Below are 13,199 nucleotides of genomic sequence, written 5' to 3'. Positions count from 1 at the left end.
GGGGAGCGGAGCTCCAGAAGCAGGGCAGCGGAGTACCCCTTTAAGGAGGAACGGACGAAGTCCTGTACAGCCCTCAGGCACAAGGAGGATGACAACTAGAGGAAGCTAACCGAGGCGGCCATCGTAAAAGGACATTTCAAGATGGATCCACCATGCTGGATCAAGTACAAATCCCATCTGGTGAGACAAGATTTATGGCCATGGCCTACATAACTATTACTATTATTTACTTATGCTAAGGATCACCTTTCCATAAAGATTTTTTGTTTTAGGTACTGTCTGCCATGATGTCAAGAAGATTACAATAAATCTATGTAATCACTATAATTTAGCGATCCTGTTATAGTTAACAGGGGTTGGTGTTTGATCACTGCACCTGGTCATTTAATTCGCTGCTGGTGCTGGAGGTCACCCGTGTTTACCGATTAGACTCCTAAGTGGGTTGGGGTGAGTTGATTTGTTTTCTTATTCCAAGTGCGTTTTGCAGCGAACTATTACCATGAGGAAAAAGTGATTTGACCTATAATCACGAATGAGATATTTTATGGAGATTTTGAGTCTTCATAGAATTTTTACAACATTTTCTTGCTGCATTTTTCCAAATTCGCTGTAAAAACGAAAATTTTTTACCATTATTTGTACAATTGTGATAAAATAAAATTTTGCTAAAATCATGGCAACCCCCCCCCCCCCCCCACAGAAAAATACGCATTAGTGTATAAATACTAAACATCCTCATCGCAGAGATAGCAGCAGCAGTATACAGATAGAGCTGGATGGGAGAGGGTGTATAACTACTATATATCCTGATCTCATGGAGATAGCAGCAGTATACAGAGAGCTGGAGGAGAGGTGTAAAACTACCATATATCCTGATCCCACTGAGATAACAGCAGTATACAGATAGAGCTGGAGGGGAGGTGTATAACTACTATACATCCTGATCCCATAGAGATAGCAGCAGTATACAGAGAAAGCCAGTAGGGGAGGTGTATAACTACCATATATCCTGTTCCCACAGAGATAGCAGCAGTATACAAATAGAGCTAGTAGGGGAGATGTATAACTACTATATATCCTGATCCCATAGAGATAGCAGCAGTATACAGAGAAAGCCAGTAGGGGAGGTGTATAACTACCATATATCCTGTTCCCACAGAGATAGCAGCAGTATACAGATAGAGCTAGTAGGGGAGATGTATAACTACTATATATCCTGATCCCATAGAGATAGCAGCAGTATACAGATAGAGCTGGAGGGGTCTGGGAGCTAGCAGGAGCATCCAATAGGGGATGATGTATGCCATCCTGTCGTTCACAGGTAATCAGCGGACCCAGGACTGACACATTAAGCACTGTGATTTTCCGTGGGGCAGGCTGATGATCACATGACCCAGTTACAGTAATAAACCGCATGGTTGCAGATGTGCTTAAATAAAACAAATGAGGCTGTAGGACTAGTGATGGTGAGGGTGTATGATATTGGAAAATAAAACAAAAACAAATAAACCTGGAGAGCTTCTCAATGTGTCTGTACGGTTTGCGAATACCCACGTGGCATCTTCCATGGATGATTCCAACCAGTATGGCCCGTTGCGCACAATGATCAGCGCTCTCCTTCATGTAAAACCCAACCGCATTTAATCGCATTGCCTCGCAAGTAAGACGATGAACCCAGTCACAGGTCGCAAACCTCCGTATTTTGGGGGTAAATTGCAAGCTAATGGGACAAGCTGCTGCTAGATTTGCATACGTTTGGTCCGGGGAGGTATCAGCCAGCTGGCCGACATTCTATTATCCAGGGATCAAGTAGTTAAATATCAGCTGAATGGAAAGAAGAATTACCATCACCACCTGGTGGGGGGCAGGTACTGAATAATTCAGTAGGTCAGGGTTTCCCAACCAGGGTGCCTCCAGCTGTTGCAAAACTACAACTCCCAGCATGCCCGGACAGCCAAAGGCTGCAGAATATCCATGTGGAATGCCGCATTAGAATTCCGCACGGAGATTCCGCTGCACTCAGTAGGATTCTGCTGCGCTGCGCACAAGTCAGAAATTCCGATTCAGGTGCCGGTAGAAAGAACAGACATGTCTATTCTTTCTGTGGACTCTGCACGGAATGTATTGCCCACTGTGAGACCGCGCATTTCTGAGCACGTTATGCCGGCATCCGCAATCTGCATGGAGATTTTCCATGAGGACATTCTGCCATGTGGACATAGCCTAAGGGCACGTTCCCACTTGGCTTTTACGCAGCGTATTTCACGTTGCGCAAAATCTGCAGCAGAAGTGGAAAATAAGCTGCGTATTCCGTGCTCACCATACACACAGGGCTTTCCGGCGGCAGTCCTATGTGTGTAGTCAGTTTTGGCGGCGGAGCCGCGTGCCACAGTCATGCCGGCACATGGCCCCGCCTCCAAAACTCACTACACGCATACGGCTGCCGCCGGAAAGCCCTGTATGTATAGTGAGCAAGGAATACGCAGCGTGTTTCCCGTTGCTGCTGCAGATTTTGCGTTGCATATACGCCAAGTGGGAACGCACCCTTATAGTTTAATGGGGTACTCCGGCGCTTAGACATCTTAAGATGCCTGATCGCGGGGGTCCCACCGCTGGGAATCCCCGTGATCTTCCACGCCGCACCCAGTTAGAATCAGTCCCCGGAGCGTGTTCGCTCCGGGTCTGATTACTGGCGATCACGGGGACGGAGCATAGTGACGTCGCGGCTCCGCCCCCCCAATGCAAGACTATGGGAGGGGGCGTGACGCCCCTCCAATAGACTTGCATTGAGGGGGTGGACGTCACTCGGGGGCGGAGCCGTGACTTCACTATGCTCCGTCCTCGTGGTGGAGATGGACTCAGCCTGAGGACCTCCAGCAGTTCTGGAAGCCGCTAAAGGTGGGTGCTGCATGGTAGATCCCGGGGGTCCCCAGCGGCGGGACCCCTGCAATCTGACATCTTATCCCCTATCCCCTATCCTTTGGATAGGGGATAAGATGTCTAGGGGCGGAGTAGCCCTTTAAAGGGGTACTCCGGTGAAAACCTTTTTTCTTTTAAATCAACTGGTGCCAGAAAGTTAAACAGATTTGTAAATTACCTCTATTAAAAAATCTTAATCCTTCCTGTACTTATTAGCTGCTGAATACTACAGAGGAAATTATTTTCTTTTTGGGATGCTCTCTGATGACATCACGAGCACAGTGCTCTCTGCTGACATTATTATAATAATAATAACGCTTTATTTATTGTTGTCCTTAGTGGAATTTGAACCCAAGGCCCCAGCACTGCAAGACAGCAGTGCTGACCACTGAGCCACCATGCTGCCCTTAGCATACGTTTGCTATGCACGGTTGCTAAAATGGACAGAGATGTCCGCAGAGAGCACTGTGCTAGTGATGTCATCAGTGTTCCAAAAAGAAAGGAATTTCCTCTGTAGCATTCAGCAGCTAATAAGTACTGGAAGGATTACGATTTTTTAATAGAAGTAATTTACAAATATGTTTAACTTTCTGCCACCAGTTAATTAAAAAAAAAAAAAAAAGGTTTTCAACGGAGTACCCCTTTAAGTTTAAAAAGAAAATCTAATTTTACACACAGGTAGTGAACTTATTGGCAAAATTTTCCAAAAGTTTTGAATATTTCCCCCATTATTCTTCTATGCCAGGGCTTTCCAAACTGAGTGCCGTGACACATTAACAGTGGTCTCCAACCTGCGGACCTCCAGATGTTGCAAAACTACAACTCCCAGCATGCCCGGACAGCCGTTGGCTGTCCGGGCATGCTGGGAGTTGTAGTTTTGCAACATCTGGAGGTCCGCAGGTTGAAGACCACTGCATTAGTATGTCGGTGGTAAGTCCCAGGTGTGTTGCGGGATCTTCCCGCTGGTCACTGTTGGGGGCACGAGCGACGCCCCTCGTCAGAGAGCCACACAGGAGGGTGTTACTTGTAAGGTACATTCACAGTACGTTTTGTCCATGCAGGAACCGAATCCGGCTGGGGGATGGGAAAACCGGGCGCTCCCGTACCCCAGTCGGATCCGGCCCTGATCTCATTCATTTGATAGTCAGATAGTGACTCCAGTCGCCTCATTTTTGCCCCGTATCCGGTTTTCTGGCCGGACTGAAAACTGCAGCATACCGCGGTTTTCAGTTCGCCAAAAAAACGGATACGGGGTAAAAATGAGCCGACCAGAGTCACTATCTGACTATCAAATGAATGAGATCAGGGTCGGGTCTGGGGTACGGGAGCGCCTGGTTTTCCCATCCCCCAGCCGGATCCGGTCCCCGTATGGACAAAACGTACCGTGAATGCAGTCTGAGGGTGCGTTCACACGCTTTTAGTTTTTGCGGGTTTTCCGCTGCATATTTGAAAGCTCTTCTCGGCTGTCCGAACAGATTTTCTGCGGCGGAATTTACGCAGCGGAAAATCCGCCGCAGTCCCTACTGACTTAAACGGGGCTTGCGGCGGATTTTCCACAGCGTAAATTCCTCCGTGGAAAATCTGCTGCGGACAGCCGAGAAGAGCCCGCCCCCTTTCAAATACGCAGCGGAAAACCCGCAAAAACAAAAAGCGTGTGAACGCACCCTTAGGCTAGGTTCACACGGGCGGATTTTTTTTGCACTGCGTATTTGAAAGTGGGCGGGCTCTTCTCGGCTGTCCACAGCAGATCTTCCGCGGTGGAATGTACGCTGCGGAAAATCCGCCGCAGTCCCTACTGACTTCAATCTGCTGTGGACACCCGAGAAGAGCCAGTCCCCTTTCAAATACGCAGCGGGAAAGCCGCAAAAAAATCCGCCCGTGTGAACGTTCCCGCCTGCTGTATACGCAGTGTATGTCACGCTGCGCAAAATCTGCGGCAGCAGCGGGAAATACGCTGCGTATTCATCGCTCACTATACACACAGGGATTTCCGGCGGCGGCCCTATGTGTGCAGTGAGTTTTGGAGGCGGGGCCACGCGTCACAGTCACGCCAACACACGGCTCCGCCTCCAAAACTCACACACACAGGGGGGCACAGGGGGTGATGCCACAGGTGGTAGTAGCTACATTTGTAAGGGTGCATTCACACCACGTTTTTGCTATACAGTTCCCGAATACGGTTTCAAGTTAAAAACCGTACGAAACCGTATAGAAAACTGTATGCATTGACTTAACATTGTAAACCGTACGTCAAACGCATCATCCGGTTTAGTCCGTTTTGCGTCTCATACGGTTTGGTCAGTTTTTTTTTACCCGTACCCAAAACCGTAGTCTACCACGTTTTTTGGTCCGGGTGAAAAACCGTATTAAACCGTATACGTTTTTTTTTTTTTTTTTTTACATGGGAGTCAATGGGATCCGTACGGAACTGTATGTGCGTACGGTTCCATATGGTTTGCTGCACCATACAGTTTTTGACTTTGCACAGTTTTTTTTGTCTTGGAATTTCAATCAAACAAGTGAAACTTTATTCAAAATGGAGTGAAAAGTTAAAAACGTATAAAGTTTTTTCTTAAAAAAAAAAACTGATGCAATCGGACATAATTTCTCAAACCGTATATGGGTTAAAATTCGAACACACGTTTTGATACAGTTTAGTCAGGTTTTGAGGAATCCGTTTTTCATCAAAAAACTGATACGGGAACTGTATTGCAAAAACGTGGTGTGAATGCCGCCTTATGCTGACGCTGGTATCACATCATGTGTCGTAGGATGCACAACGCGATACATGCAGATGGCTGTACGGCGAGGGGTGCGTCACCTAACTATGTGTGTCTAAAATAGATGCCCCTAACATCGGAGTTTGGAAAGCTCTGCTCTATATTCTATCCCAGTGTTTCCCAACCAGTGTGCCTCCAGCTGTTGCAAAACCACAACTCCCAGCATGCCCGGACAGCCTTCGGCTGTCCGGGCATGCTGAGAGTTGTAGTTTTGCAACAGCAGGGTAAACACTGTTTTAAAGCGGTATTAGTCATTTTGAGGGAGATTTATCAAAACCTGTGCAGGGGAAAACTGGCCCAGTTGCCCATAGCAACCAATCAGATCGCTACTTTCATTTTTCACAGGCCTTCATAAAAATGAAAGCAGCAAGCTGATTGGTTGCTATGGGCAACTGGGCAAGTTTTCCTCTGCACAGGTTTTGATAAATCTCCCCCTTTATGTGGTTTCATATAATTTCTAATGATTTTACTTTTTCCTTAAAGGGGTACTCCGGTGGAAAACCTTTTAGTTTTTTAATTATTTAATTATTATTATTATTATAATAATAATAATTATTATTATTTTTATTTATTTTTTTTTTTTTTTTTCAAATCAACTGGTGCCAGAAACAGATTGGTAAATTACTAGTATATAAAAATCTTAATCCTTCCAGTACTTATCAGCTTCTGTATGCTGCACAGGAAGTTGTGTAGTTCTTTCCAGTCTGACCACAGTGCTCTCTGCTGACACCTCTGTCCGTGTCAGGAACTGTGCAGAGCAGGAGAGGTTTACTATGGGGATTTGCTCCTGCTCTGGACAGTTCCTGACACAGACAGAGGTGTCAGCAGAGAGCACTGTGGTCAGACAGAAAAGAAATTCAAAAAGAAAAGAACTTCCTGTGGAGCATACAGCAGCTGATAAGTACTGGAAGGATTAAGATTTTTAAATAGAAGAAATTTGCAAATCTATTTAACTTTCTGGCACCAGTTGATATGAAAAAAATTCGGCTGCCCAGGTCATGCTGGGAGTTGTGGTTTTGCAACAGCTGGAGGCACATTGATTGGGAAACACTGACCTGAAATGACAGCAAAAATAAATGAATAAATAAATAAAATACATTATTTTCCCTATAGCTGGAAATTTGGTGAAAGGCATTCTGGGAGATCTGTCCTATTGCGCCGCTCCACGGGATATTCGCCGTGTTTTCCAGAAGCAGTGATAGATCTGTAATCCCCCAATCTGTGACTCTGTGGCAAAAACTACAATGACCAGCATGCCCTGAGAGTTGCAGTTTTGTAGAGTTGATGGGGAGCCGCAGTGCAATAGATAATAAAAGAAAAAAACAAAACAAGAAGGAAAAAGGGGAAATAGAGAGAGCGCTGGATCGGTGATAAGAAACCAGAACGTTTCTACAGAAGACTCGTATAATGGGAAATGCCATAATGAAGTTCCGCGTAATACCAGCTGGCGCGACCGCAGACACGTTACAGTATAGACGGCAAATACTACAGCGGTCAGCGACCAATCAGCAGCCACCGACACTCACATGTCTATTATTGGGGAAACTTTTTTTTTTTTTAAAGGGGTACTCCGGTGGGAAACTTTTTTTTTTTTTTTTTTTTTTTTTATCAACTGGTGCCAGAAAGTTAAACAGATTTGTAAATTACTTCTATTTAAAAATCTTAATCCTTCCTGTACTTATTAGCAACTGAATACTACAGAGAAAATTGTTTTCTTTTTGGAACACAGAGGTGCTGACATCACGAGCACAGTGCTCTCTGCTGACATCTCTGTCCATTTTAGGAACTGTCCATAGCAGCATATGTTTGCTATGGGGATTTTCTCCTACTCTGGACAGTTCCTAAAATGGACAGTGGTGTCAGCAGAGAGCACTGTGCTTGTGATGTCAGCAGAGACCACTGTGTTCCAAAAAGAAAATAATTTCCTCTGTAGTATTCAGCAGCTAATAAGTACTGGAAGGATTAAGATTTTTTTATAGAAGTCATTTACAAATCTGTTTAACTTCCTGGCAACAGTTGATTTAAAAAAAAAAATAAAGTTTTCCACCGGAGTACCTCTTTAATGACTATAAGGTGTCTGTTCACACAAAGAAGCGCAAAACAAAGGTCGTGTGGATTCGCAGCCTAAGGCCATGTTTACACCTCTGAATTTCTGACATGCAACACCACACACAACCTAAGGACAGGGGTGGCGCTGTTTTTTTTTTTTTTTGTAATAAAGCAGCTGTATGTGTTTCCACTCCTTTATTGTACTTGTGGATTTGTTAGAGAAACAATAGGGGGCGCTTTATAGTCGCTACTAACAAGCAAGGGGCCAATAGACTGCACTGTGCAGTCAGTGTTTCCTAACCAGGGGGCCTCCAGCTGTTGCAAAACTATAACTCCTAGCAGGTCCTAAGTTACATCCTGCTCATTCTCCCCTTGTAATGTGCCATTCCAGTGTTTCCCAACCAAAGTGCCTCCAGCTGTTGCAAAATTACAACTCCTAGCATGCCCGGACAGCCAACGGCTGCAACAGCTGGAGGCACCCTGGTTGGGAAACACTGGTGTATAAGAATGGCACATTACAAGGGGAGAATGAGCAGGATGTTAGGACTTGCTAGGAGTTGTAGTTTTGCACCAGCTGGGGGTCCCTGCTCTATAGTGTCATATGTCCCTTTAGAAGGGCAGGTTTTCAGGACATGCTGGGAGTTGTAGTTTTGCAACAGCTGGAGGCTTACAGCTTAGGTATCCCTCCTCTATAATGTCGAAAGAACAACATGTGGTGAGGGTGTGATGAGGGCAGATGGAATTACCCTGGGGGCAGATGGCATTAACCCCTTGTGTTCGTGACGCCAGGGCACGGTTTAACCGATTCACCAGCCGAAGGTATACCGCTGGATCCTGGGCTAGGCACGGGGGGGCAAATAATGACTCTAACGCCAAGTTAGGGAATAATGGAAGCTTTACAGCAGATGTAACAGTCTATACAGCTTGGCTAGGCCCAAGGAGGTGACCAGTGACTTCAGAGACCACAGGGCTTGCTGGGACTTATGGTGGACTGGGACAATTTGCTGCAGGGCCGTGCTGAAGAGACAGATTGACTTGGACTGACTTGACAGAGACTGACTATACCCCGTTTGTAGCTTACCAGGTTTTGAGGGGGGGGGGGGGGGGGGTTGTGGACTTTAGGATCCGTGGCTGCGTGGTTGATTTTAGGCCTCTTCTGGACTCCATTAAGTTAACCCTCCATGTACTGGTCTCATTGAGATGTCTTCTGGACTCCAGACACACACCTAGGACTTGACCTTACTGTAACTCAGCTAAGCAGAAAGAGAAAACAGGGGCTCCACCCAGGGCTTATATGGGGGAGACTCTGAGGGACCCATAGGTCACCCTGTAGGTCACATGGTCACCGGTACCTTCCTGGGTTACAATCACATGACAACAGGTCTTAAAGGCATAACACATTTTCTATGCTATACACCAGTGGTCTCCAACCTGCAGACCTCCAGATGTTGCAAAACTACAATTCCCAGCATGCCCGGACAGCCAACGGCTGTCCGGGCATGCTGGGAGTTGTAGTTTTGCAACACCTGGAGGTCCACAGGTTGAAGACCACTGCTATACACTATACAACACAGGCACTTAGGAATATACATAAGGTACAGGTGCAGTGGGGGCCCCAGGAGTGACTGAATGGGGCAGAAAGGGTACAGGGGTGCAACTCCTCTACTGGGTCACCACAAACACATTACAAGGGCATGCTGGGAGTAGTAGTTTTGCATCAGCTGGTCAGCCACAAGTTAGAAGTGACTGCTGGGAGTTGTAGTTTTGCAGCAGCTGGAGGCACCCTGGTTTGGAAACACTGGTGTATATGAGCAGCCCATTACAAGGGGAGAATGAGTAGGCTGCTAGGACCTGCTGGGAGTTGTAGTTTTGCACCAGCTGGGGGTCCCTGTTGTATAGTGTACCTTTACAAAGACGAGAACAGGCAGGTTGCCAGTACATGCTGGGAGTTGTAATTTTGCAACAGCTGGAGCAGCACACTGAGCACAGTTTAGGGATCCCTGCTTTATACTGCTGTAAAAATGACACCTTACAAGGGCATGCTGGGAGTTGTAGTTTTGCAACATCTGGAGGTCCACAGGTTGAAGACCACTGCTGTACACTATACAACACAGGCACTTAGGAATGTACATAAGGTACAGGTGCAGGGGGCCCCAGGAGTGACTGAATGGGGCAGAAAGGGTACAGGGGTGCAACTCCTGTACTGGGTCACCACAAACACATTAGAAGGGCATGCTGGGAGTATTAGTTTTGCATCAGCTGGTCAGCCACAAGTTAGAGGTGACTGCTGGGAGTTGTAGTTTTGCAGCAGCTGGAGGCACCCTGGTTTGGAAACACTGGTGTATATGAGCAGTCCATTACAAGGGGAGAATTAGTAGGCTGCTAGGACCTGCTGGGAGTTGTAGTTTTGCACCAGCTGGGGACCCTTGCTTTATTGTGTCCTTAAAATGTCCCTTTACAAAGGAGATAACAGGCAGGTTTCCAGTACATGCTGGGAGTTGTAGTTTTGCAACAGCTGGAGCAGCACAGTTTAGGGATTCCTGCTCCATACTGCCGTAAAAACGACACCTTACAAGGGCATGCTGGGAGTTGTAGTTTTGCAACAGCTGGAGGCACACTGGTTTGGAAATACTGGTTTATAAGAACGCACATTACAAGAAGAGAATGAGAAGGCTGTTAGGACCTGCTGGGAGTTGTAGTTTTGCACCAGCTGGGGGTCCCTGTTGTATAGTGTCCCTTTACAAAGGGGAGAACAGGCAGCTTGCCCGTACATGCTGGGAGTTGTAGTTTTGCAACAGCTGGAGCACCACAGTTTAGGGATCCCTGCTCTATATTGCCATAAAAACGACACCTTACAAGGGCATGCTGGGAGTTGTAGTTTTGCAACAGCTGGAGGCGCCCTGGTTGGGAAACACTGATCTAATCGCAGGTGAAACTGCTTTTTAAAGTGGACTATCCCTTTAAGAAAAAAAAAAAAGGATTCTTGTTTAAATCGATACAATGTAATAACAAATATAAATTGGAAAACAAAAATTGGAAGCTTTGTTTTGAAACGTGCGGTATTGTTAAACGATGGACGGTACATCGATGACGCATGGCAGGACGCTGACGTGTGGCCCTATGGGGCATCACCACTGCTGTCAGCTGCAGCTTCCTGCTGGGCCCCAGCACAGCCCCCACCTTCATAGTCACAGCTGACAGCAACTACTACACAGCAAACAAAAGAAGTGGGTGTCTCCTGAGGGGCAGGGCTGACACCCCACTGTACAGGGCACTCCCCATATTCACACATCCTAACACTGCTGGATTTTACTATAGTATAGTCACGCAGTGGTCTCCAACCTGTGGACCTCCAGATGTTGCAAAACTACAACTCCCAGCATGCCCGGACAGCCCACGGCTGTCCGGGCATGGTGGGAGTTGTAGTTTTGCAACATCTGGAGGTCTGCAGGTTGAAGACTACTAGTTATGGAGGATCTGTAGATGACACACTGTTATGGGGGATCTGTAGATGATACACTGTTATGGGGGATCTGTAGATGATACACTGTTATGGGGGGGATCTGTAGATGACACACTGTTATGGGGGGGATCTGTAGATGACACTGTTATGAGGGGATCTGTAGATGACACTGTTATGAGGGGATCTGTAGATGACACTGTTATGGGGGATCTGTAGATGACACACTGTTATGGGGGATCTGTAGATGACACACTGTTATGGAGGATCTGTAGATGACACACTGTTATGGGGGATCTGTAGATGACACACTGTTATGGGGGATCTGTAGATGACACACTGTTATGGGGGATCTGTAGATGACACACTGTTATGGGGGATCTGTAGATGACACACTGTTATGGGGATCTGTAGATGACACACTGTTATGGGGATCTGTAGATGACACTGTTATGGGGGATCTGTAGATGACACATTGTTATGGGGGATCTGTAGATGACACACTGTTATGGGGCATCTGTAGATGACACACTGTTATGGGGCATCTGTAGATGACACACTGTTATGGGGGGGATCTGTAGATGACACACTGTTATGGGGGGGATCTGTAGATGACACTGTTATGAGGGGATCTGTAGATGACACTGTTATGAGGGGATCTGTAGATGACACTGTTATGGGGGATCTGTAGATGACACTGTTATGGAGGATCTGTGGATATGACACTGTTATGGGGGATCTGTGGATATGACACTGTTATGGGGATCTGTAGATGAGACACTGTTATGGGGGATCTGTAGATGACACACTGTTATGGGGGATCTGTAGATGACACACTGTTATGGGGGATCTGTAGATGACACTGTTATGGGGGATCTGTAGATGACACTGTTATGGGGGATCTGTAGATGACACACTGTTATGGGGGATCTGTAGATGACGCACTGTTATGGAGGATCTGTAGATGACACACTGCTATGGAGGATCTGTAGATGACACACTGTTATGGGGGATCTGTAGATGACACACTGTTATGGGGGATCTGTAGATGACACTGTTATGGGGGATCTGTAGATGACACTGTTATGGGCATCTGTAGATGTCACTGTTATGGGGGATCTGTAGATGACACTGTTATGGAGGATCTGTAGATGACACACTGTTATGGGGGATCTAGAGATGACACACTGTTATGGGGGATCTAGAGATGACACACTGTTATGGGGGATCTGTAGATGACACTGTTATGGGGGATCTGTAGATGACACTGTTATGGGGGATCTGTAGATGACACTGTTATGGGCATCTGTAGATGTCACTGTTATGGAGGATCTGTAGATGACACTGTTATGGGGGATCTGTAGATGACACTGTTATGGGGGATCTGTGGATATGACATGGAGTATTATCTAGATATGTAGAACTCGTTGTATATTTGTACTCCATGGGGGAGATTTCTCAAACCTTGTGTATATTCTAGGGCAGTTACCCATAGCAACCAGATTGTATGTTTTATTTTTTTAAAGAATTCTAAAAAATGAAAAGATGTAATCTGATAGGTTGCTATGGGCAACTGCACTATTTTGCACAATGTACATACGAGTCGATTGACAGCCATCCCCACCAATCACAACATACTGATTTAGGGGGCGGGCCTGACTGGTGGAGGGGCGGGGCCTCAGATACAGATGATAATCCCGTGATATTATGGGCGGAGCCTACAGTAGGACAGGGGCGGGGCCGCGGCGCACAGCGGAGCCTCCTGTGATGTTGTGGGCGGAATCCATAGTAGGATAGGGGCGGGGGGTCGTATTGTTGTGGGCGGGGCCTGGACGTGTGTAGAAAACGTCCCGTGGTGTCGGTGCGGGGCACTGCGCTCTGACTGTCACCGGGATCATGTGCAATGTGCAGCGGGCGGAGGGCACCGGGGCGTGCAGGAGCCTCTTCGGGCCGGTGGATCACACGGAGCTGAGGCGGGAGCTGTACGCCCG

General features: G+C 46.8%; 1 protein-coding gene across 1 annotated transcript in view; it reads right to left on the bottom strand.

Annotated features, from left to right (window-relative positions):
- LOC130277255 (calreticulin-like) overlaps window positions 1-13,199 on the bottom strand; it is a 272,928-nt gene that overhangs the window by 201,341 nt on the left and 58,388 nt on the right. The window lies entirely within an intron of this gene.

Source organism: Hyla sarda, chromosome 6, assembly GCF_029499605.1.
Source record: "Hyla sarda isolate aHylSar1 chromosome 6, aHylSar1.hap1, whole genome shotgun sequence".
NCBI classification, from domain to species: domain Eukaryota; kingdom Metazoa; phylum Chordata; class Amphibia; order Anura; family Hylidae; genus Hyla; species Hyla sarda.
Note: the sequence above shows the minus strand (reverse complement) of the source record. Positions and strands in the feature narration are given on the sequence as shown.